Source organism: Mus caroli, chromosome 18 (assembly GCF_900094665.2).
Source record: "Mus caroli chromosome 18, CAROLI_EIJ_v1.1, whole genome shotgun sequence".
NCBI lineage: Eukaryota > Metazoa > Chordata > Mammalia > Rodentia > Muridae > Mus > Mus caroli.
In genome coordinates, this window is record NC_034587.1 from 61,749,556 (window position 1) to 61,772,934 (window position 23,379).

Genomic DNA, 23,379 nt, shown 5'->3' on the forward strand with positions numbered 1-23,379 from the left:
GTTAGATGTTCCCTTTAGAGCCCTGTCCTGCCCAGGGGGGGGGGGGGGGGTGCTCTTACAGTTTATTCTTTCCTACACCTGTGGACATCTTTTCAGATTGCTTCTCCACACTTGATTCACCCTGGCTTTAATTTGCTTCACTCTAGCTTTGTAAAAGGAAAAACTTTTTAAAAAGAAAAAGATCTATTTATTTCATGTATATGAGTACACTGGAGCTGTCTTCAGACACACCAGAAGAGGGCGTTAGATCTCATTACAGATGGTTGTGAGTCACCCGGTGGTTGCTGGGATTTGAACTTGGGACATCTTCATACTGAGACTGTGTTGGAGTTACACATCGGACTGATGATGTTTAAGTCTGACGCCACAGTAGAACTCACAGAGACCATCAAAAAAATATTTCACTGGGGTCTCATCCCCGAAACTGACAAACAGCCTAGAGTAAGATACAGGTAGTTGGGGTCAGGAGCCACACTGAACTCAGTTCTGCAGTTGGGAAAACTGGGGCTTGGAAAGGACACTTGTTACCCCAGGGCTCTGAAGTTATAGAAGCAGCTGGGTCAGACTTGCACCCCTGACTCTGACATGGCCTACATTCGCATAACACTACTACTGCTCTCAAGTCCTGCCTTACCAGGATCAGCTCTTTAAGACACAGTGTTGGTGTGTCCTACCACCTGCACCAACCCAGTGGCCTCTGCTGCCAATTGAAGAATGGATATTATGCAAATGTTCATTTCTGCTGTCTTACAGAAGAGAGTCTCTTTGTATGAGCAATCTGTATTTGTTAGTAGACAAATCCAGGTCTTTCTATCGGAGAACCTGGCATGCCTTGATTTTCTTCCTGTGTTGGGACAGAAGCACGGGGTCACTTTTTGGCTCCTACTTAGTACTGTTCTCTTGAATCAGAAACCAAGCCATGACCTTCTCTTTCGCAGTGCCTTTTGTCCAGGAGGAGGACTGGGAACAAAAGATGTGTCTTCACCTTCCCAGGGCTTCTCTCTGGGTTTCCAATCCTCCCAGACAACCTGGGAAGCCTTTATCTTCCTCTGCTATGCAGTGAGCAGCTAACACCTCCTGAGAACCCTTCAAATCGTTCCCCAAAGAAACCACTCTGCTGCAGATGCCTATATTTAGACCTCATAAAGCCCACATCAGATTTCTGCTGCCTTTCTCTCGCCGCTCTAAGCCTGCTGTTTGAAAGGCAGCAGGCTCTTTTGTCTTTAAAGTTCAGCACTGGCTGGCTGGCTCCCACCTTGAACTCTACCGCCTTGGAATGTCCTAGGACTTCTTCTTCCCTCATTCTGACCAAACTCCAAACCACAGGTAATAAATAACCTTTACACCATAGAAGGAGAAACAATACAACAGGGCTAGAAAATATCTTCCCAACAGTGCCACAGCTAAGTGAACAAGAGTGTATTTCCATATGCCTCAAGGTTCAATTCATCCCAGATGCATTTCACTGGTTCACTAGACTCCTGTGACCTGACGCTCTCTAGGTGTCTGTCTGAAATCAGAGCATAGTTGATGGTTAGTAGCATAAGATGCTATCAAGTTGAAACTATCAAGTTCAGTATCAAACTACATAGAACAGGATTAAGGTGTTGACTTGGAGCCTGGTTTGGGCTTTCAGGTCCATGCCTTTAATTCTAGGAATGAGTTTGAGGCCATCCTGGTCTATAGCAGGTTCTGAGACAGCCATTGATATATAGAGAGACCCTGTCTCAAAACAAACAAAAAGATTTTTTTTTGTTTTTTTTTAAACAGGGCTATCATTAGGATTGATTCTCAGGTCTCCCAATTCCTAGCTGATCGGGTTAGTTATTTGATGGGTCACCACTTACTTCAGTGGTATTCACTGGCGGGCTTTCACTCACTTGTCTGTGTCTCCATGGCATTTCTGCTTTCTACCTAACCAAACACAAGCATTGTCGCTTTCTGTCCCATTAGTTGGTGGTGATGCCACCCAGGGGGACTTGTCTCTGTCTTCTGGTTGAGTTTAGTAGGCCCAGATTCATGCCAACTGAAACTTTGTCACGTTCTGTAGCATAGATGAAGAGAACAGGTGTGTGCCTTCAGAAGTTAATTGGCTCTTGCTGAGTCACACTCAGCCCGTGAGCATAGATCCTAGATATCCAAGTGGTTTTTGCCATTGTCTTTTAAGGAGTTTGACATGTACAGATTCATACGCGTATCCAACATTTTATTAGGGCACAATATTGTCATTGGTAAAGATCACACTCTAGAGCCTCTACAGAATTCCTTCGAGGGAACCAAGCCATAGAGCCATTCCCCCACTCCCAATCTTACAATGTTTCAGATAAGTTTATGATCTTGCTTTAGGCTGTATACATTGCTACCCACAGCTCATGGCACTGTATTCTTGCTGTTGGCTTCATGTCTTGTTGTTTTAAACAACTGACTGATGCATGCTGTCATCCTTCGATATAACTCAGCAGCCTGTGTCGTGGCCTTGGCCTTGCAGATGAACCTGTGGTTGGTTGCAAGTTTTCGAAAGCATTAGAGGCTAAGAGGAAAGCAAGGCTATGAATATATACACACTTAGGAGGGGGCAGGTGTCTGCGGTCTTTCCGTGCTCCTCATTCTGTGGTACCTTGTTATATAGCCTAGCCTGATGCTCGCAGTTTACCTGCCTCAAGCTGTCAACATATTAGCATCTCATCCTCTTACGTGGGCATCACCACACCTGGCTGAGCTGAGTATTTCATTTTTCTTCTTCATTCATCCTTTTTTAGTCTTTTATTTTTATAATTTTAAGTATGTCCCATATATATATATACACAAATACATTTGCAGATACTTCCTCCAGTCTCTCTTGGGTCCCCCATGGCTCCTCTTAAACTCATGGTTTCATCTTCTTTAGTTATTATTCTTACACTAAGATAGACATTTGCATATATTCAAATAAGTCTGTATATATAATGATTTGGAAGGATCAAGCTGGATCTGCCTCCTCTTGAAGACTAGCCTTCACAGTACTGCAGGGTGCTCTCCAAAATGCCAAGAGAGAAAGTGACCGGGAGTCCTACCCAGCAGTGATACCTATGAACCACAACAATAGCCAGAATAGTAAGCTATCCTAGGGTGCAACAGGAGCTCTTACGTGCTGGCGATGACCAGCAGCTGCCGAATAGGACAGAATTCATGCTGTAAACCTAGCCAGCTGGCGGGCACCTACTTCACCTCCCAAACCAGTATGACCTTGAGCTACATTCGTAATACTTACTCTTAACAGGTGTGGCTCTCACCCCTTGTCAGAGAAGGGTTTTTCTGCAGAGATGGAGACCATTGTTGAAACAGGCCTACTGATCAAAGCCCTTTTACAAATGAGCTATTTCTTGGCATTACTTTTTCTATTTGTTTTTTTTTTTTTTGTTTTTGTTTTTGTTTTTCAAAACAGGGTTTTTCTGTGTAGTCCTGGCTGTCCTGGAACTCACTTTGTAGACCAGGCTGGCCTCGAACTCAGAAATCCACCTGCCTCTGCCTCCCGAGTGCTGGGATTAAAGGCGTGTGCCACCACACCCGGCTTACTTTTTCTGTATACTCTGATTGGAATGCAGAGCTACTGAAATTCACCTCTTGATTGTTCTGGGATAAAATTAAGCTTATTATAAATGAGATTTCTGCTGTAACTGCACTTACATGCAACCAGCACACCGTGGCGATGAAGTTACAAAACAGATGTTTTCCTCAGTGTGAAGTCCTGACAATCCCCGCCTTCCTCACTGCACTCAGTAGCATCCTTGTCTCCTTGTTACACCCCAGACCCCAGATGCCTCCCCCCACCTCGGGTCCCTTGTATCACTGCCAGTCTCCTGGCAGCTGCTTATGAAACCTAATGTTTATTGGACTCTCCCCTGCTGCTTTCTTATAAATCACAGCATCGAGTAAGAGACTTGACGCAGTGGCATCACTTAAACAGGAGTTTTCTAAGGTCATCTTTCCTCACAGTCCTCACTTCTGGTAATTACTCCCCCCACCCCCCGAAGATTGGTGTCTTAGTTCGGGTTTTACTGCTGTGAGCAGACACCATGACCGTGTCAACTCTTATAAGGACACAATATTCAATAGGGGCTGGCTTACAGGTTCCGAGGTGCAGTCCATTATTGTCAAGGCAGGAGCACAGCAGTGTCCAGGCAGGCATGATGCAGGAGAGGCTGAGAGTTCTACATCTTTATCTGAAGGCTGCTAGTGGAAGACTGGCTTCCAGGCAGCTAGGGTGAGGGTCTTAAAGCCCACTCCCACAATGACACACCTGCTCCAACAAGGCCACATCTCCAAATAGTGCCACTTCCTAGGCCAAGCATATACAAACTGTAACAATTGGTATTGGTAGATTTTAACTTGCTGGATGTAGAATATTTTATTAGGGCACAACTGGAGGCATGAATGGACACCGGGAGAAGATACATGGTTAGGAACATTGCTTTAAATGTGACTGACCGCCAGTACATTCTCCAGTTGCACAGAACAACTTGTAGGGACCTTGAGACACACACACACACACACACACACACACACACACACACACACACTATAGGGCCCAGTCCTGAGGTGTTCCTTTCTTTGGTTGTTTCAGAATCCTTGACTGCCTTTTTCAGTGTATAGTGTGCTTGGTAATTCTCTTTTCCTCTCAGCAGTGTTGTGCCTCTTTCTGTTCTATGTGTGGGGCACGCTGGCGCTCACTTCTATTTTCTCCCTGTGTGCTAAGAATTTTCGTTTTATAACCACACTCCCAGATGTTAGGTGGGGAAGGAGAAAAATAATTTTTTTAAATATATGGGAAAATAATGAAGGTTGAAAATAAGATCTGAAGGGAGAGGGTGAAGGTTGTCCTAGAGCAGTGGAGCTCAGGGAGTATTTGTGACAAAGCAGGAATTCCATGACTGCCTCTCTAGAGTGGATTGAAGGTGGAGCAGGGTTCATGACTGCAGTATCCAAGGACCACCAGCAGATGGGGATGGTGATCTCTTGGCCCAGGTAGGATCAAGCATCCTCTTAAACTCCTCCTCATTATCATCACTGAAGAGTGGTACCATTTGCCAGCCTGATCCCAAGCCTCTTAAAGGGAAGCATGCAGGCAAAGACTGCTGGCTCTGCTGTCAACATCTCTCTATATTCTTGATCCTTAAATGGAGCATGTTCCTGGCTGTCTTAGTTCAGGTTTTACTGCTGTGAACAGATACCATGACTAAGGCAACTCATAAAGGACAGCATTTAATTGGGGCTGGCTTACAGGTTCAGAGGGTTCAGTCCATTATCATGAAAGCGGAACCATGGCAACATCCAGGCAGGCATGGTGCAGGAGAATTCTATGTCTTCATCTAAAGGCTGCTAGCAGAATACTGGCTTCTAGGCAGCTAGGATGAGGGTCTTAAAGCTCATGTCCAGAGTGACACACCTACTCCAACAAGGCCATACCTCCATATAGTGCCACTCCCTGGGCCAAGCATACTCAAACCATGACATTGGCATTCAAGTGGGAATTTACATTGAGCCTTGGGCCATGGCACCCCTCTATCTTGGGCTGCCACTGGGTATCCTAGACAAGGTTGAGTCTGAGGGGTCATAGGCTTTCTCTTTTTGACTGTTGGATTCAAAACTGAATTTCAAAACCAGTGCCTCCAACATGTTGGAGACATTGGTGAAAAGAAAAAACATCCTATGTTAATTAATGTACACTGGGGTATAGATTCCTTTAGTGAGCAGTGCTGGGGAGGAAGCCAGGGTCTTGCACTTGCTAGGCATGAGCTAAGGCAGTCCACACTATGCCTCTTGAGTCTGTCTCCTCATTGAGGGAGGCAGAAAAAAAGTAGCCGGGGCTGGTTGAAGGCTGTAGTTCAGTTCTAAAGGGTAAGGAAGGGCTAAAAGCAGCCTTGACGGTGGAATGTTGTTCTCAAGAACTCCAGGGCTTCCCTGCTCTGTACAGGGCAGGAAGGAGGTCTCGGGGCTTCCCTTGCCAAGGATCAGAGTGGTTTAGAATATGCTCTGTGTCACTAAGCCAAAAGCCAGCCGGTTTTAGTGAATAAAAATAAAAGTTCCTTTGGTCTTTATGGGGATGACAAGAAGTGTCCAGAGGGGGCATTCTTGCTCCCTTAGCTATTCTTTCTAACATTTTTTTTGTAGCCATTTAGGAACCAGTCAGGAGGACTGTCCTTCCTTGCTCTCAGATACTGTGTCACTCATTGTAAAGAGGGGCATTCCAAATAGCTGAGAGACTCAGAGGTTCCAGGTCACCTGCGGCAGACTGTACACGAGTCTTAAAACTTGGCTGTTAACTTCCAAGGTGCAGTTTGGCTGCAGGGCAGCATTACAGAGCTTGAGTTGTTCTCTAGGTCTCTGGAATCCACCAAGTTCCGCCTATAGTGTTTGGCCGGGCTGCCTCTGGGATGAGCTGTTTCTGTCTTCCCCACGTTTGAATTCGATCAGGCTTTGAGACAGGCAGGCAGGCAGGCAGGCAGCAGCAGCAGCTTTTAGCCCAGACAGCTCTCAGCACTGTCAGCTCAGCACAGCTTCTGAGGGCTCTGCCTGGTGGGAAGCTCTGCAGGGCTCTACCTGGGCAGTAGCTACAGAGCCCTCCCCTCTCAGCACCTTGCTCCGCCCACCCGTTCCAGGCTGTTGATTGCCGGTAGGGAAACTGGAGAGACCAGGATTCCTCTTCCATTCTTGCTGTTGTTAAGGGAAACAGACCAACCATCTGCATCTAGACCAGCCTTCCTCTTCCTAGCTCCCTTTTAGACGAGGTTTTCCTGCCTGGAATCTGGTAAGTGTGGGCAAAGGCTCTGTCTCCTTTCTTGGTCTGTGCAGAACGGTCTCATGTTGTGGATCTGTAAGCTTTAACCTACATGTGCTAGAATTTAGAGGAGTCTTTGAGCTTACACCTTCTCTCGCTTAAAGTGCTCATTGAATATTTTTAGCGTGCCTTGATACCTGTATCAAAAATATAGCATATTTTTTCCTGATGTGCTTAAGCCTGTGTCATCTTGCCTGAAGCTTCTTCTCATTGTACAGCGCAAAAAAATAATTATGGAGATAGTTCTCTGGTGCCTTCCCCATGAATAAATGATGCATTTGTCATTGCTGTTTTCCTGAAATGTCAAAAATAGACATAGTGAAAGGATCTGTCACACAGAGTTCAGAAATTTGGTACAAAATTCCAGGTTGAAATAAGGACAGATCTTTTCTTTTGCAGGCTTCCTTATGTATTTGTTCTGATTTCGAGCGTAGCCAGTGTGGTCACCTGGGCTGCCACGGGATCCATATGTTCCTGGATCCCTGGAGACTGACTTCCTAGGACGCGATTTGTCATAGACCTTCCTAGGAAACTCGAGGGGACACGTCCTATGGCTCCCAACTTTAGCTTTCACAGAGCTTCACAGATTTTTATCAGTTGGCTCTTGTGTGGAGAGAGGCGTCCTGTCAGGAAGTTTTCATACTGAGAAGTGAGGTGCCCGGAGCCTCAGTCCTTTCTCACGAGCGTCTCAGGTTCTCAGTCGGCAGAAGAGGAACTGTTATCCTCTTTCAGAGAGCGTGTGAGGGACATTTTATATCTTCCATAGTCTAAGGTACAGAGGACTTACATAAATGCCACTTAGGAAAATACAGGAATTAATTTCTTGGAGTAAGCTGTCTTTCCGTGCGATCATTTGCAATAGCCGGAACAGTATAGGCAGTGAGAGAGAGAGAGAGAGAAAGAGAGAGAGACAAAGAGACAGAGAGACAGAGAGAGACAGAGAGACAGAGAGAGTCACAAAACATGTTATATGACAAATATATGATTTGAGGAAAATGGAATTATATAGCCCTGAATGGAAGCCCAGGGCAAGGATTCATTTAGGGGACATACCCATCAACGGGACCCTTACAAAAAGGCTGAGATGGAGCACGTGTGGTCTCATGGGTTAGTGAAAAGGAGGAAGTTAACCTTGGGATAGCTTTAAACACGCCAGAAAACAAAACATTTGTCAGGAATCTTCAAAACCATGGGCCTTTGTAATGTGTGAAATTGAACTTCTGACCCTTCTTGCTTCACGGTGACTTGTTTTCCTTGCAAATTATGTGGTGTTGGGCGTTTTGATGTGGGGCAAACAGAACGGTTGAATTACTATAGGGACGCACTGTTCTTTTGGTGGGTGACGTGAGATTGTAGAGCTGAAACCACCACCACTACCACTACCACTACCACCACCACCACACACACACACACACACACACACACACACACAAAGACATTTGAAAATTGGTGAGATAAAAACCCTAGCACTCCTCATCTGTGTATAATTCCCTCCCCGTCGGCTGCTCTGCACCTGTGGTAATGTTTGTCCCCCCCAAAATGGAGCGGGAAGAGCAAATAGACTCTGGCAACCTCAGAAGAAATCAGTGTTCTATTCCCCGAGCCAGGGGTAGGGGTGACCTCATTTCTTCTCCTGCCTGGACACTGATGTACTCTTCCAGGTGACTCAAACTGTGTGTTTGGTAACATTGTTTCAACTTCCAGACTCTCGCTTCTTGCCAAGAGGCTCCAGCACCTGGTTAATGATCTCTAGGGTAAATGACTTGAACCTGGTTGGGACTGCTCAAGTGGAATTGCATACCCTCCTCTGGGGACTTCTTCCCTGCCAGCCGCCTGCCCACCTGTGGGAACTGGGCAGAGCCAGTCTTCTGTGCTCATTCCTGGGTGGTACAGGCGAGGTCGAACTACAAATGCCAGAGAGGACAGCAGCTACAAGCTGCCCGCCAGAGGACCCACAGGTAGCTCCGGGAGGAGCAGGGTAGTCCTGAGGGCCACAGGCTCCCCTGGAGGCCGCAGGGTGGTGGCAGATGATAGTGGTATTAAATGATTGTATGTCCCATCTGCATGTGTTAACTGCCCAGGTCTCCTGCAGGCACTGTGGCTACCATCTGTTCTTGTTCATCTTTGATTGACAGTCTCAGTAAATGGCAGGGCTGTCTCGATAGCCTTTGTTCTTATAGGTCATGAAGAACGCACAGCAGTGTTTCCTTCTGACCTAAGGACAGCACCGGTGATCTCTTTATGCTCCACAGGGATACCTAGAATAAGGTTAAAAATAGCTTTTAGAGTAACAAATAAGACTTTTCCCCCTTTGTGATTTTTGAAAGATATTCATTAAGGGTAGCTTTAGGTTGTTTTTTTTTTTTTTCAGCTTGCAGTCTGTCAGGTTTGACTGGGGAGTGTGTTTCTCACTGGTCTCTGTGGAGTGTGGAAGTACTAGTCGATGGCCTTCTTGCTAAAGAAGCTGAAGGGCAGATATGAAATCTGGAGACATTTACATAAGGCATGTACTTCATGTGCCCTGTCCAGAGGCATATGTCCCTTCTCTCTACCTTTAATTGTGTTTTAGAGAATGGGGCCAGCAGTAATTGTGGATGGCCAAGTGATCCTTGAGCTGTGTGGTCCTCTGTGGCAGGGTGTGTATGGGTCCATCATGAGCCATCCCGGCTCTTTCTCAGGCCAAGCTCTGCCTCATATGGGCCAGGTTGGCCACTAACTGGGACTCTGATGTTTATCCTAGAAGCATGGGGTAGGTAGGATTAAATATGATTTTTTTAACCTGAATTCTTTGTTACTAGGGAATTATATAATGTATGTGTTGCAGGCTTTTTCTTTTTTAAGCACTAATTCAGCTGGATATAGTGGTGTCTCCCTAGAGTCTTCCTACTTGTGGGGTGGAAGCAGAAATATTAGGAGTTCAAGGTCATTCTTGGCTACAAAGCAAGTTCAAGACCAACCTGGCTACCTGAGACATTGTCTCAACACATCAAAATCAACAAAAACTAGAGAGCATCATAATTCAGTGCAGCTGAAGGCAAAACATTGACTTCACATCTTTGCTCTTTAGTGACTGTGTTTTATAGATAAACTCTGGTTTGTGTATTCTAATAAAGAGCTTCTTGAATTATTTTGTTGTTTTCAGTGTAGGGGGACATGCATGCATGACAGTTATGTGTGACAACACACATGTGGAGGCCAGAGGACATCTCCAGACGTCACCTGTCCCTTTTCACCTTGTTTGAATAAGGGTCTCTTGTTCATCAATGTGTGCACCAGGCTAGCTGACCCACTAGCTTCTGGGGATCCTTCTGTCCCCTCGTTCTGACTTGTAGGAGGGCTGAGATTCAGTATAGTACTTACCTGGCTTTATTTCAGTGTACGGGGCCAAACTCCAGTCCTGTGCTTGTGCGACAAGTGCTTTACTCACCGACCCCATTTCCCAACCAATATTTAAAAAAACTAGTCTTTTAATTCACATTGAACTCTGGTATGTAAACTTATCCTTGGTTGCTTGCTTAAAGCAGTTCTCAAATAGTGGCGGTTCTGTCCAGTTCACCAACATGTAGTAGTTTCTGCAGACTTTCTATAGTTGCCACAGTTTAGGGGAAAAGATGTTGGTGAGAACTGGGTGGGCCCTTGTGGGTTGGGGCTTCTTGCTGTTTTCATTTTTGCATTTGTGCAGGAGGCCTCTGTCACGTACATCCAGCCCAGAGTGTCTGGAGTGCTGGGGTTAAGAGCCTGGCTTTAAATAATATGTCTGGGAGGTCTGTTCATAAGGAGTAAAACAGGCTCTGTGTGTGTATGTGTGTGTGTGTGTGTGGGGGGTGTTGGGCATAGTTAATAAAGAAAAAGAGCTGTCATTGATACAGCTTTAGGGTAATAAAGTGTCTTTGACAGGGCCAGGAAGATGGCTTTGGATAAAGGTACTTGTTGCCAAGCCTAATGGCCTGGGTTCCACCCCACAACCTCATGTAGTAGAAGGAGAGAACTTGCTCCCACTAGTAGTCCGTTGACCTCCACATGCTTGCTGTGACAACCATGGGCCCACAAGTACAAGAAAGAAAGAAAGAAAGAAAGAAAGAAAGAAAGAAAGAAAGAAAGAAAGAAAGAAAGAAAGAAAGAAAGAAAGAAAAGAGCGAGCGAGCTGTGGTAGCCATGGCCCCACATATGCACTAGATAGATAGATAGATAAAAGTAAAAAGTTTTTAAAGTGTCTTTCCAATTCAAATTATTGGCAAAGTTCCTTATTTTAATAAAGCTTGATAAGCCTTTCCCTGACTTGACAATTTCTTGCACCAGCTGTTTGGAGTGGGGCTTCATTGGCACAGAGAGAAGCAGCAAGTGAGAGCTCTGACTGTAGGCTCTGCATCTCTAGATGGGGCCTGGGCCTCATCTCTCACACAGTGAGAATGTAACAAGCACACATCTGAGGCTGTCACTGAGAGGTTGAGGCTGACGTGCAACTCTAGAAGCAGACTCAGCTCTTAGAGCTAATTCAGTCTAACATGCCCCCTTTGGGGATGAAGGAGCCGGCTCCAAAAGGTTAGCTTTCCTTTTCTAATCTTCTCTGACGTGTGTTTCTCTCCCTCCTTTCAGTTCTTAAGGCAACTTCGCCTGTTAATTAATTCACTTTTCAGTTAATCGTGCACTCATTTCTGACACCTTTTATTGTCATGCCGCCTGCTCTTAGAAATCTTCAAGATTAAAATGTTCACGCATGTGCTTCTTGACTCCTTAATTAGATTAAACTGGCTCTGCAAATGGGATAATGGTGGAGGTACCTTTGTGTGCCTGCCTGTACCCAGAGACGCATATGGTAAATTTCAGACCCAGAGAAGACATTTGATGACCTGATCAGACTGGGTCTGCCTGAGCAAGTAGGAGAATTAGAACTACCATTGGTAGACGTCCTTCATGGGTCCTGCATGGGTAGCTTTCCCTGTATTTGAGAGGGCCAGCGGTGCCTGTTACTGTCAATCACGGCTGACTTGTAAAGAACTGACTCTCGACAATGTTTCATCCAACATTTCTGTTTTCTCTTGACCTAACCCAGCTCCTCTTTTTGTCCCATGAATGGCATATATGTGCACCGGATGCACATAAACTACTCCAGCCCCCTTCTGGTAGACATGGTGATCCCCAAGGTGTGGCTGGTGTTCTGGAATAAACAGCCTTGAGCAGGTGTTCTTCTGGCATTCTGGTGGGATTTAGTCACACCCCCTCTCATCTTGGAAACAAGTGGTCTCTCCAGAGCTATACTAAGCTCCGCCTACCTCTGTAGAGCTACACTATGTTCCACCCCACTCCACCCAGCCTCACAGAAGAGGTAGTTCTCTGCTTATAAAACTTGGTCCCTGCCCCTTGTTTAGAAGACTAGAGAGGGCTTGCTCATGAGACCCAGAAACTGTCAGATTCCTGTCTCCTGATCCTCCCTTCACACATACCCCACTCCATTCCTACCTACCACAGCAAATGTATTCTTTCTGTTGTCTTCTACCTCCCTCTGCCTGCTTTGGCTAGGTTTGGGTCTAGGGAAGTACTGGTCAAAGTGCAGACCATGGCCCAGTAACAGAGCTTGTTAGACAGACAGATGTCAGGCCCTGCCCATGACTTGTGGGTTCCAAGGAGCCTCCTATAATAAGTGAGTGTGAAGAAGTCCTGATCTGATGATGCTTTCAGGAGGGGACACAGCAGTGGTTGGTCACCAGGAACAATGCAAACTTCTTTTTAACATATGGGTCCTCACTTTCCTCCCATGCATCCATCCTCCAGCCTGCTGTCTGTGTACTGCCCAGACTTCGCCTGGAAAGGGCCCAGAAGAGAAGCTGAGGGGCCTTCTCTAGATAGTTCTGCCCACCGGTGATTCCTGCTTCATGCGTTCATCTCGGCTTGTCTTCTCTAGCCACCCTGGAAGTCCCATACTTCTCTTGTGTGATAAGTGCCCCAGCTCTCTTTACTGTGTGCATCCCTATAGAATCCGCATCTGTGGTTCTGGCTTTCTTTCCTGAATGTGTTCTCCGTAGAAGTCATATCTGTGGTTCCAGATCCACAGCTTCAAGCAATCAGAGACTCAGCAGAAATCCGAAAATATGTAAGTGAGAAAACTGCATCTATATTGAACATGTCTAGAACCTTCTTCCTTGTTACCCTTTCCTCATAACTCCAGAATATTATTTTCCATATCACTGATATGGTATGGAGTATAATAAGTTCTATAGAAATGGCAGAAGCTTCACAGAGGAGTTTAACATTAAATACTGTGGCATAGTAGGACGTACAGGCTTTGAGCACCTGAGTGTCCTAGAGCCAGCACTCCACGAACACTGAAGGGACACTGTAGTCTAATTATTGCCTGTATACACATAGGAGCATGTTAGCTCCACAGCCTCGCCTATGGCCACCATGAGGTAAGCACTTGTGAGAGCACAAACTTATTGATAACTGATGTTCTTAGGCTTCGGAGTGTACTTAAAAGCTTGGTTGTCAATTATTCCTTAAGTTATGCACAAACAGACTTGCCAGCTAATGTGATGCAAGTAATAAAATCGTTGTAGTGGTTTGTAGGATCCAGTATTGTTAGTCTCTGGATTGCAATTTCAGGAGCCTAGTCTTAGAAAGTGGCGGTATTCTAAGTTGATAAGTGTGTTCCACACAGTGAGTGTAAGGTTTTAGTGTACTGTCATCCTGTGTTGATAAACATATACAAATAAGGGAAGTGTTGCTTTTGTTTTCAAAAAGACCACTCTTAATACTGAGAAACAGATCATCTTCCCCCCATATGATATGCTAGCTGCACCCAAATTAGTAAATGCTAAAATAACTATGGCTGATTAAAAACATTGCACAAATTCTTTTTACTTTTTATGTAATTAAAGTAAGCTCTCCACTTGATCGTCATCACTGAGATAAGCCCAGTCTTGCCAGACTATCTGGGAAGATTAATGAATCAGACCCTAAAATACCATAACATTCGAGAAATAGCTACTCTGTACTGTGACTTATTGAGGATACAAAGAAGTTCCTCGGCTCTAAGGTTTACGTCAATCTCGTCAGCCCGGTGCAAGCCTCCCCTTGTAAGACAAGCCTCCCCTTGTCTAAGTCAACTATGAAGAGACCATGGCTTTGAGCTACACGGTGACCAAAGTGAAGTTCAGCTTTCGCAAGTTGCGAAGTGGAGCTAGATTTATGGGCAGGTTTGGCCACCTTGTCTGCCTGCCCTCCACCTTCCAGGCGTGATTTGTTTCATAGTGTTTATTTTGTTTATGGGCTTTGCTTAATAAGCAAGGTATTTATGTATGATGCAAAAGGATAAGAAAAAGTCTCTTGATGTTCTGATGCTGATGTTCTATGGGCGCCTTGACATCTCCACAGGGCGGGGTTATCACCCGGTGATGCCAACCAAATCAGCTCGCATTCAGACAGACAAATGTGATTCTTGTTGCTTTGATGAGTGTTTGTGTCTACAGTGACAGGCAGTGGCATAAGAGAATTGCATGTATTTGTGAGCTTTGGTCAGTCTTTTTCAAATTAGGTGAAGGTAAGCGTACACATTCTCCAAGAGGTCTTTGTCTTGACTGAAGGGGGTGCAGAGGTCACATGTAGAAAGCTGGGAATCCAGAATGTAACCGTGCATTGTTATAAAGGAGAAGCCATTTGGTGTTTTCAGATAAAAATGGAGCTTCCCAGCTCTGAAACTCAGTAGAGCGCAGTGAGGGATAAAGGAGAGACTACGAACAAAAGGCAAGGAAAAGGGGAACCCTGCCTCCTAGGGGTGGAGTAGAATGTAAATCAGATGCAAATATCCAGTGGGCTAGGAACAACTTAGGACAAGGCTTGGACTGGGGACCCACAGAGATAGCTCATCATTTAAGAGAATGCACTGATCTTAAAGAGGAGGGAGTCAGGCCCCAGGCCCAGGTTCAGCAGCTCACAACCTCTTGTTACTGTGGCTTCATGGGATCTAACACCTGCTGATTATCCACACTGACAGACACAGATCAGCAAAGACTACCTCTCTCTCTCTCTCTCTCTCTCTCTCTCTCTCTCTCTCTCTCTCTCTGTGTCTCTCTCTCTGTCTCTCTCTCCCCCCCTCTCTATCTCTCTCTCTCTCTCCCCTGTGTGTGTGTGTTAAAGAACATCTAACTAGAGCTCTAAGATGTGTTATGACATTATAGAATGCTCTGTAGAAACATATACCTCTGCCATGACAAGGTTATATGACTGTTTATCGCATCGGTCTCTAATTCAGTGAACTAATGTGGTTTTATGATCACCAGCCCAGGTAGGTAGTACCTGGACAATTGTAGGTCAGTAGAATCCTGAATGATCAAGCCTGCATAAAAAACACTGGCGATGAGTCCTGGCCACAGCTGGCTGAAAGGAAGGTAAATGGGGTCGCCTGGCAAAGATATTTGCCCTTTCTCAACATGATAGATGCTATATTTAGAGGAAATGTTTGTGGTGATAATATTTGAAAGTTTGTTTTGTAATCCTAGGGAGCTTGGGTTGTTTCAACTGGAGGGGTGTGGGAAGGGAGGGAGTGGGGAGACAAAGGGACGGGAGTGTGTCCAATGGGAGAGGAAAATGAGATGATTAATTGGTACAGAATAAGAATAGAAAGCACGTGGGAAGCAGAATCTTGAAGTTTCAGGGCTCTCCGTTAGTCATTAGTTGAAGATTTTGCTCTAAGAGAACTGATAGAGGCCCACCCACATCCAAAAGGAATTTCCAGCCTTCCCTTTAGCTGCAGGTAGAATGTTCTAAATATATCCTGTTCTAGCCTGGGTTCTTTCCTTCCTTTTCCTGCTCCCTTTGCTCCAGATAAGATCAACTGCCTGCTCTTTGCCTCCGTGGCCATTCCTGTTTCCTTCTCTCTGTGGCCATGTCCCAGGATCCTCTTGTATTGGTCCCTCTACATCAGCAGTTCTCAGCCTGTGGGTCACTACCATTGGAAAACACATTTTTCCAGTGGTCTTAGGAATAGAGACACTGCTCAGTAGCAAAAATACAGTTATGAAGTAGCAATGAAATAATTTTCTGGTTGGGGGTCACCACAACATGAGGAACTGTATCATGGTTTACAGCATTAGGAAGGTTGAACCACTGCTCCACACGCCCATGCGAGGATGAGTCTTCTTATACATTCTTACCTTACACCCTTTGGGGTACAAGCATCTATGAGACGGCTTCCTTAGTTCCTTTTTGTCCTCTCTCTGCTCAGGACCATCTCCCTGTGAGGGTGCTCTGCCCACTGAGTACTGGCTGCCCTAAGCATCCAATAGGAGCGTGGCTAAATGAAATCTGTTTGAAGATTACACAAAGTCTCTTAGTCAGAAGCAAGCGTTCTCTTAACTTGTATTTACAGAGCTGTTTGTACTGGGCTGCTCATTCCTGGCCTCATAAAGAAACCCTTGGAGGACAGCCACACTGCCCATGAAATGCTTAGAGATACTATCTTATAGTTTAAGATAGGTGGGAGACCTAAGTGGAGTCCAGTCTTTGTGTACGTACATGGAGGTGGGATTTGTTTATAATTTGTTTCGCTTGCTAGTTAAATACATTAAGGCAGTGGTTCTCATCCTTCCTAATGCTGCGACCTTTTAATTACAACTCTTCATGTTGTGATGACCCTCAACCATGAAATTCTTTTTGTTGCTACTTCATAACTGTGATTTTGCTATGTATTTGCTATGTAAATATCTGTGTTTTCCAATGGTCTTAGGCGACCCCTATGAAAGGGTTGTTAGATACCTCTAAATGGATCATGACCCACTGGTTAAGAATCACTGCATTAAGGCATCTGGGATGTCAATCTTGGGAAGAGCCAGCCAGTGGATTCTAAGAGGCTTGATGTCATCGACTCCCTGAGTCCTACTCCACCTTCTCAGCATGTCAGGACTCAATAGGAGCAGTGCTATTGCCCCTCTCTACAGTAGTGTTCTGGGGACTCTATCACCCTGAAACTTGCCTCTGTATTCTGGTGTGTGCACTAGTATCCAAGCTCTGGCCAGCCACCGGGGTCTACAGGTTGCATAAACAGGGTGCACTGTAGTTGTTGGTTGGCATTCACTTGAGGTAGAGCTCTTTCCCAACAAAGTGCATTCAGCCGAAAAGGAAGAGATTGTTTCCTCACAGGTTCTGGAGACCCTGAGGAACACTAGGTGGTGGCCACCAGAAGACTTGCTGTTACCACAGTGACATCTTTATTACTGGCACTTGCTGGGAAATGTGTTCAGAAACAAGGCAAGACGTGTAGAAGATATTCCGTTTTCTCTGGGGTTCTGGCTTTCATTAGGACTGGCCCGCAACTCAGACAGTGGTACTTGCTTTAACGCCTAGATAAATTATTAGTGTGTTGATTGTTGTCATGAGTCAGAGCCTCCAAAGTGTCTTCCCTTAAAGAGGTTGAGCCTTCGTCTCAGTCTCTTGTCATAGGGTCTAAAAATGGGATCATGAGTCCAAACTCTCTCCAGATCATAAACTAATTCTGAGTTAGTAGAGCGTAGGCGAGTGGGATTCTATTTGAGTGTTATTTTCAGATGCCTCCATCCAGATTGGGACCTTTAGCACCTCAAAAGTCCCTGGAGTGAGGATTAAGGGACTAGCAGTCCTGTGGCTTCTGGCCTTAGATGGCCTTCTAAGTAGGTCAGAGCCTCCCACACCACTCTGGGATGCATAGACCTCGGTCCCTTCAGCATCCACTTCTGAGACTTGCCGCAGGAAGCTAAGAGGGGCTTTCTTCTTGTGTGTGTTGGCTGAACCTGGGAGCACAGTGGCTTCCAAATGATTGATTCTTCTAATTCCCGAGTTACCCAAATGTGCCCTAAAGGCTTGTGCCATAAGCTTACATGGTGACGCAAGAGCAGGTCCTTGTCCAGAAGTGGTTTAATTTAGGATTACAGGTATAAGTGGTTGGTTTTTGGTTTTTTGGTTTTTGGTTTTTTTTAATGGTGCTGGGGATTGAACCCAGGGCTCTATGGATGCTAGTATCCAGGCATTATAACACTGTGCTGTGTCCTCGGTTCTACAGGCTGCAATTTTAAGACCAGGCAGAAATATGTACCCACTGCAGGATTTGCTCTGGCGGTAGTTTTTCTTCTGTATTTGTTTGTTCCTGGTGGTGGTGGTGGTGGTGGTGGTGGTGGTGGTGGGTATTTACTTATTTATGACAGGTATCACTATTTAGCCCTGGCTAACCTGAAACTAGTTATGTAGATCAAGTTGGCTTTGAACTCAGTATTCTGCCTGCTTTTGACTGTCTATTGCTGGAATAAAAGGTACACGCCGTCAGCATATGCTGGTTTTTTTTGTTTTTGTTTTTGTTTTTTTTTGTTTTTTTTTTTTTAAGACTTGTCTGTGAACACAACCACCTTTTCTAGAATGTAACAGGTAGGCTAATGCTTATTTTGCTTAGAAGTAGCCTGTGTGCTGGCTAGTTTATGTCTACTTGACACAAGCTAGAGTCATCAGAGAGGAGGGAGCCTTAATTGCGAAAGTGCTGCCTTAAGGTTGGGCTGCAAGGCAATCCTGTAGGGCACTTACCTAATTAGTGATTGTTGACGCTCCCGTGGCCTAATGGATAAGGCATTGGCCTCCTAATTAGTGATTGATGGGGGAGGGACCAGACCTTTGTGGGTGGTGCCATCCCTGGGCTGGTGGTCCTAGGATCTAAAAGAAAGCAAGCTGAGTAAGCCATGGGGAGCAAGCCAGTAAGCAGCACCCCTCCATGGCCTCGACATCAGCTTCTGCTTCCAGGTTCCTGCCCTGCTTTAAGTTCTTGCCCTCACTGCTTTTCCTAATGACCTGTTATGTGGAACTGTGAATGGAATAAACCCTTCTCTCTCCGAGTTGCTTTTAGTCACAGCATTTCATCGCAGCCATAGTAACCTTAACTAAGCCTACGTCCAGACTGGAGGCGACATCTACTACTGGCTTGCTTGGGGAATGCCAACCATGTGTTCATACCCTGACTTAATTGCATGGCTCTTAAAACTTTCATCTGGTATAAACCATGTGTGGTGCGTAGACCTGTAATTCCAGCCCTCAGGTGGGGCAGGCAGGAGGGTCAAAAGTTCAAGGTTCTTTGGCTACCTAGGGATTTTTCCAGGGTAGCCTGAGCTAGAGACTCTTAAAAGTTTTGTTTTCCTCTGTGGTAGTTTTTCTTCCTGTTCTTTGGAAAACAAAAAACAAACAAACAAACAAAAAACCATAATATTATATAATATATTGTCTAGACTAGGGAAGGTACCTTTAGAATTAAAGGTTGGGGGTACAAAATGATTTGGAGGAGAGAAGTTTGTACTGTAAGAATTTGAAAGATAGAATATCTTTCATAGATAGACTATAATATATAGAATAGAACAGAATACATAGAATAGAAAATAGGAAAAGCAAAGGACAGAGAAATTACCAGATGAAGGTGAAAGTTAAAATAGGAACAAAACAAAGTCAGGAGAGCTAACTGAACTCAGCAGCTGGCCAGTGGGGAGGACAGTGGGAAGACAGCAATCCATACATAGCAGGGGCCCAGAATGGTGACCGAGTGGCTGAGCCCAGAGAACAGCATTATGGGGGATGGCAGAGCTGCTGCCTCCAGGCACAGAGAAGCCATCAGAGCTTTAGAACACTGCGACTGGTTCTGGGAACCAGAGGGCCTCAGCACATTCCTTTTGCACTAGAAATAACAGTGTAAACAGTGCCCCCTCCCACTGCGTGTACACACACGCACGCGCGCACACACACACACACACACACACACACGCCTCTCTGCCTGGATGAATTCTGCTGGGAGGAAAGTACAAGTCTAGTGTCCTTGTCAGGCAGGTGAGGCCCAGCGTGGATTATGAGCAACAAGTACTGTTTGTTATTTTCCACAAAGTCCTTTAAAACAGAGTGAGAAAGGTGTGGGGGCATGGGGGGGGGGGATGGAGGGGGATCTTGGGATCCTGAGTTTCAGGTCAGTCGAGTTCTAAGGCAAGATTCTTTCTCAGAAAAACAAACAAATAAATAGAGTTAGGCAATAGTAACGGGAAGAGAAAGGTTTGGACGCGTGGTGGGTGGGTAGTAGCATTTACAGGAAAGTGCCGAGCACAGCCCTAGCCAACACACTTAAAAACATAGGGCTGATTCATTAGCAAAACACCAATGACCAAAAGGGATCCAAGAAGCAGCCTAGAGCTGGATAGACCAGTTTCTATAGAAGAGACAAGAAGGGCAGCTGAGAGCAAGAGGTCATGAGAAGAGGCAGGCAGGCGGGAGGCTGGGTTTCCTTTATTTTCACTTGTCTGCTTTTAGCTGGTGTAGCCAACCTTTAAGGAACACAAAGTTTCAGTGTTACGCATCCTACCGGACCAGAAGACATAGTGAGGCACGAAAAGGCTCCCAGTTCACTTAGAGAATGAGCATAATTTTAACCTCAAATCTTGGTGCTCCTAGCATGGATGGGGAGAGGCTCATGAAGTCCTACCCTAGCTGAGGAGCTGTTGGTGGTTGGTGGCTGCTGGGGGTGGGGGTGGGGGTGGGGGAGTGGGGGAGAGTCGGTTTTCTTCAAGGATGCAGTCCCTGAGGGGATACCCACTCTCCACCTATTCTCCAGTAGATGGACCTCCACCGTGCACACATAAGCAGCACTAGATGAATGAATAGACTTTATTTATTTATTTATTTACTTACTTATTGTTTTTCGAGACAGGGTTTCTCTGTGTAGCCCTGGCTGTCCTGGAACTCACTTTGTAAACCAGGCTGGCCTCAAACTCAGAAATCCACCTGCCTCTGCCTCCTGAGTGCTGGGATTACTGGTAGGCTTTATTTAAAAAAAAAAAAAATCACATGAACTTTGGAGGGAAGAGTGGTGGAGGCGATAAGATGGGGGGGATAGGCAATGGATTTTATTAAAATGTATTATGTGTTTATGAAATTGTCAAACAATAAAATACCAATACACTTTGAACTATTATTTTTTTTTTATGGAACTCAAGCCAGGTCCTCTGCCAGAGCAGTTAAGTGGTAAGCTATCACTGTAGCCCCATTGATAACGTTTAAGCAATGTAGAGTAATATTATCTATGCATGAAGTTTACAATAGCTTATTAACCAATAGATTTTTGGGTAAGGCCAATACACTGTAGTCAGTGTATTAAGTGTAATACTTGGGAGCTAAAGGACGGGGGACTCTTCCAGTTGTCGTGGGTTGTTGTACAAATACATCAGGAGATGTGTGCTTGCCAAGACAGCAGAGGCTACCAACTGCAGAGAACAGAGCTGGCTGATAAAAATCGTAGATATTAATAATACAATAAATCTGAAAAAAGCAAACCAGGAGGAAGAAAAATAACAAAAGGTGCTCCCATGTGCGCACGCGAGTGTGTGTGTGTGTGTGTGTGTGTGTGTGTGTATTTCACAACAGCAGATATTCAAAAGTCAAAACTCTCAAACTGTTTCGATTAAAATTAGGAATCAACCAAGTTTCCCTGCCCCCTTTTACAATGATTTAATATTGTACCGAAGGCTCGCTGAAAGGGTTGTGTGCCTGTAACTCCAAGATCCTCTAAGGAAGAGCAGTTTCTAAAGCCAGTAAGAATTGTCAAGGGGGCTAGGTTTAAAATACAAACAATAAACATTCTAAAGAAAACGTCTGTTCTTTCAAAGACAAATGCATAGAAGTGTAAGGCAACCATTGATCTTACTTGGGCTTTCTATTCACAACCAGAAACAACTCAGTGGGGAAAGTGTTTGTTTCCTCTTACAGCTCTCTGGTCACCCTTCGTCAGGGAGGGAAATCAGGATGGGAATTCCAGGCAGAAACCTGGAGGCAGGAACTGAAGAAGAAGCCATAGAGAAACAGTGTAACAGCTTGCTTAGCCTATGTTCTTAGCCTACCGTCTAGGACCAGGTGGCCAGGTATTGCACCACCCCAGTGACCTAAGGCATCAATCATCAATCATCAATCAAGAAAATGTGCTTTGCCTTCAGGCAAATCTTAAGGAGGCATTTTCTCAATGAAGAATTCCTCTTCCTAGAAGACCCTAGTTTGTGTGAAGTTGACAATTAATTAATTTATTAGCACAATTGAGCAGTTGTCACCTTGACATACAAAAGCTTGACACTGCTAAAATTCCCTTCTTGTTTGTCCCCCAGATCTCATGTTAATATCACAATATAAAGCCTAGTATGACTTTTAATGTTCCACAGTCTGTTTTAAAAGCTCAGTCTCCTTCAAATATACAAAGGCTCTTTGAAAATTCACAGTTTCTTAATTACCAGAGTCCCTCAGCTGTAGGTTCCTGCAAAATAAAACGAGTTACACACATTGAACCAAGGAACACTCACAATTTCAACAAAGCAAAACCAATATCCAGCACTCTGTGTTGAATCATAGTCATTGACCTTCTGTTTGAGACTCATTCACAATCTTCTGGGTCGTCTTGAGCCCTGCCATTCCTTGACAGGACACATAGCTTGTCTCCTAGGTTCAGGCCAGCTCTACTCTACAGCTATTGCTATCCTTGTTGCTCATCCCACAGTCCTGGCATTCTCCAGAATTCTGGTATCTCTGTTGCTACATGGCTGTCCCTTCACCAATAGCCTTCCTTTGGGCTATCTTTAGGTACTCTGACCATGTCGAATCATTCCACACCCCATCTTCTCTGCATGACTCTTTCAATCCTGAGGTATCAACTGCGTCTGAGGCTGCATCCACAACTCTCCTGATCTCTCACAGTGCCAATCTTCAGACACTCTCCCAGTCTTCAAACCAGGACCACCTGAGACACTCATACACGTTACCAGTTTCAGCTGCGGACACAAGGCACATCCTTGGCTCTCGATAGACCACAGCTTCTGGTGGCTGACCCCGAGCAACCACTTCTTAGAAGATTTCATCTCAATGATGCTGGTCTCTTCTTAATCGCCACTAATTTCCCAGCCCCAGTGACTAAGTCTGATTGTCCTAACAAAGCAAAGAATTCCCATTAGTGCTTCTGTGGTTCTGGGCTCTTCAGAGTTGATTCATCAGCCCCAGCTGACCAGAACCACTGATTCTGAATTCAAATGGTCCCAATATTCTTGAAGGGACTCTCAAAAGTCCCTCTGAAGCTTCACAAGTCAGGCTCCATCTTCTGCACTGCTCTCAACAGTCTTATCTTTCAGGCTCTTACACAACAGCCCATTAAGCTCCGATCACTCGGTAACTGTTGGAGCCCACTCTTCTGAGCACCTCCACAGTCCTTCCCACGATGGTCACAGCGTTCGCATCCCACACTCCTGGTGCGTTTCTGTCTTCATTTTCTTTCTGTCGGTGTGATAGAATCACATGACAAAGCAACCTGGGAGTTTTATAGTTTACAGGTGTACTCCATTAGGAAAGGCGGTCAGGACAGGAACCCAAGGGAGGACCCTGGAGGCAAGAACTCAAGTAGAAGCCAGACAGGAACAATGCTCACTGGCTAGTTCAACCTGCTTTCATATACTGTCCAGGAACACCACTTGCCCAGGGTTGGCGCCACCGCACTGACCTGGGCCCTCCTACATTAACCATTAACCAAGGAAATACCCCTAACATATTTG

At 45.3% G+C, this 23,379-nt stretch overlaps 1 protein-coding gene across 6 annotated transcripts in view; it reads left to right on the forward strand.

Annotated features, from left to right (window-relative positions):
- The window catches only part of Nedd4l (NEDD4 like E3 ubiquitin protein ligase), a 323,858-nt gene that overhangs the window by 124,211 nt on the left and 176,268 nt on the right, over positions 1–23,379 (forward strand). Inside the window, exon 1 of one of the 6 annotated variants that reach the window (XM_029471744.1) lies at positions 6,501–6,787. The exons of 3 other annotated variants lie outside the window; for them this stretch is intronic. The gene's annotated coding sequence lies outside the window, so the exon portion shown is untranslated. Of the gene's footprint in view, positions 1–6,500; positions 6,788–8,600; positions 8,776–23,379 lie in introns of those variants that run through there. 2 more of the 6 variants (XM_029471746.1, XM_029471747.1) reach the window with 2 other exon arrangements.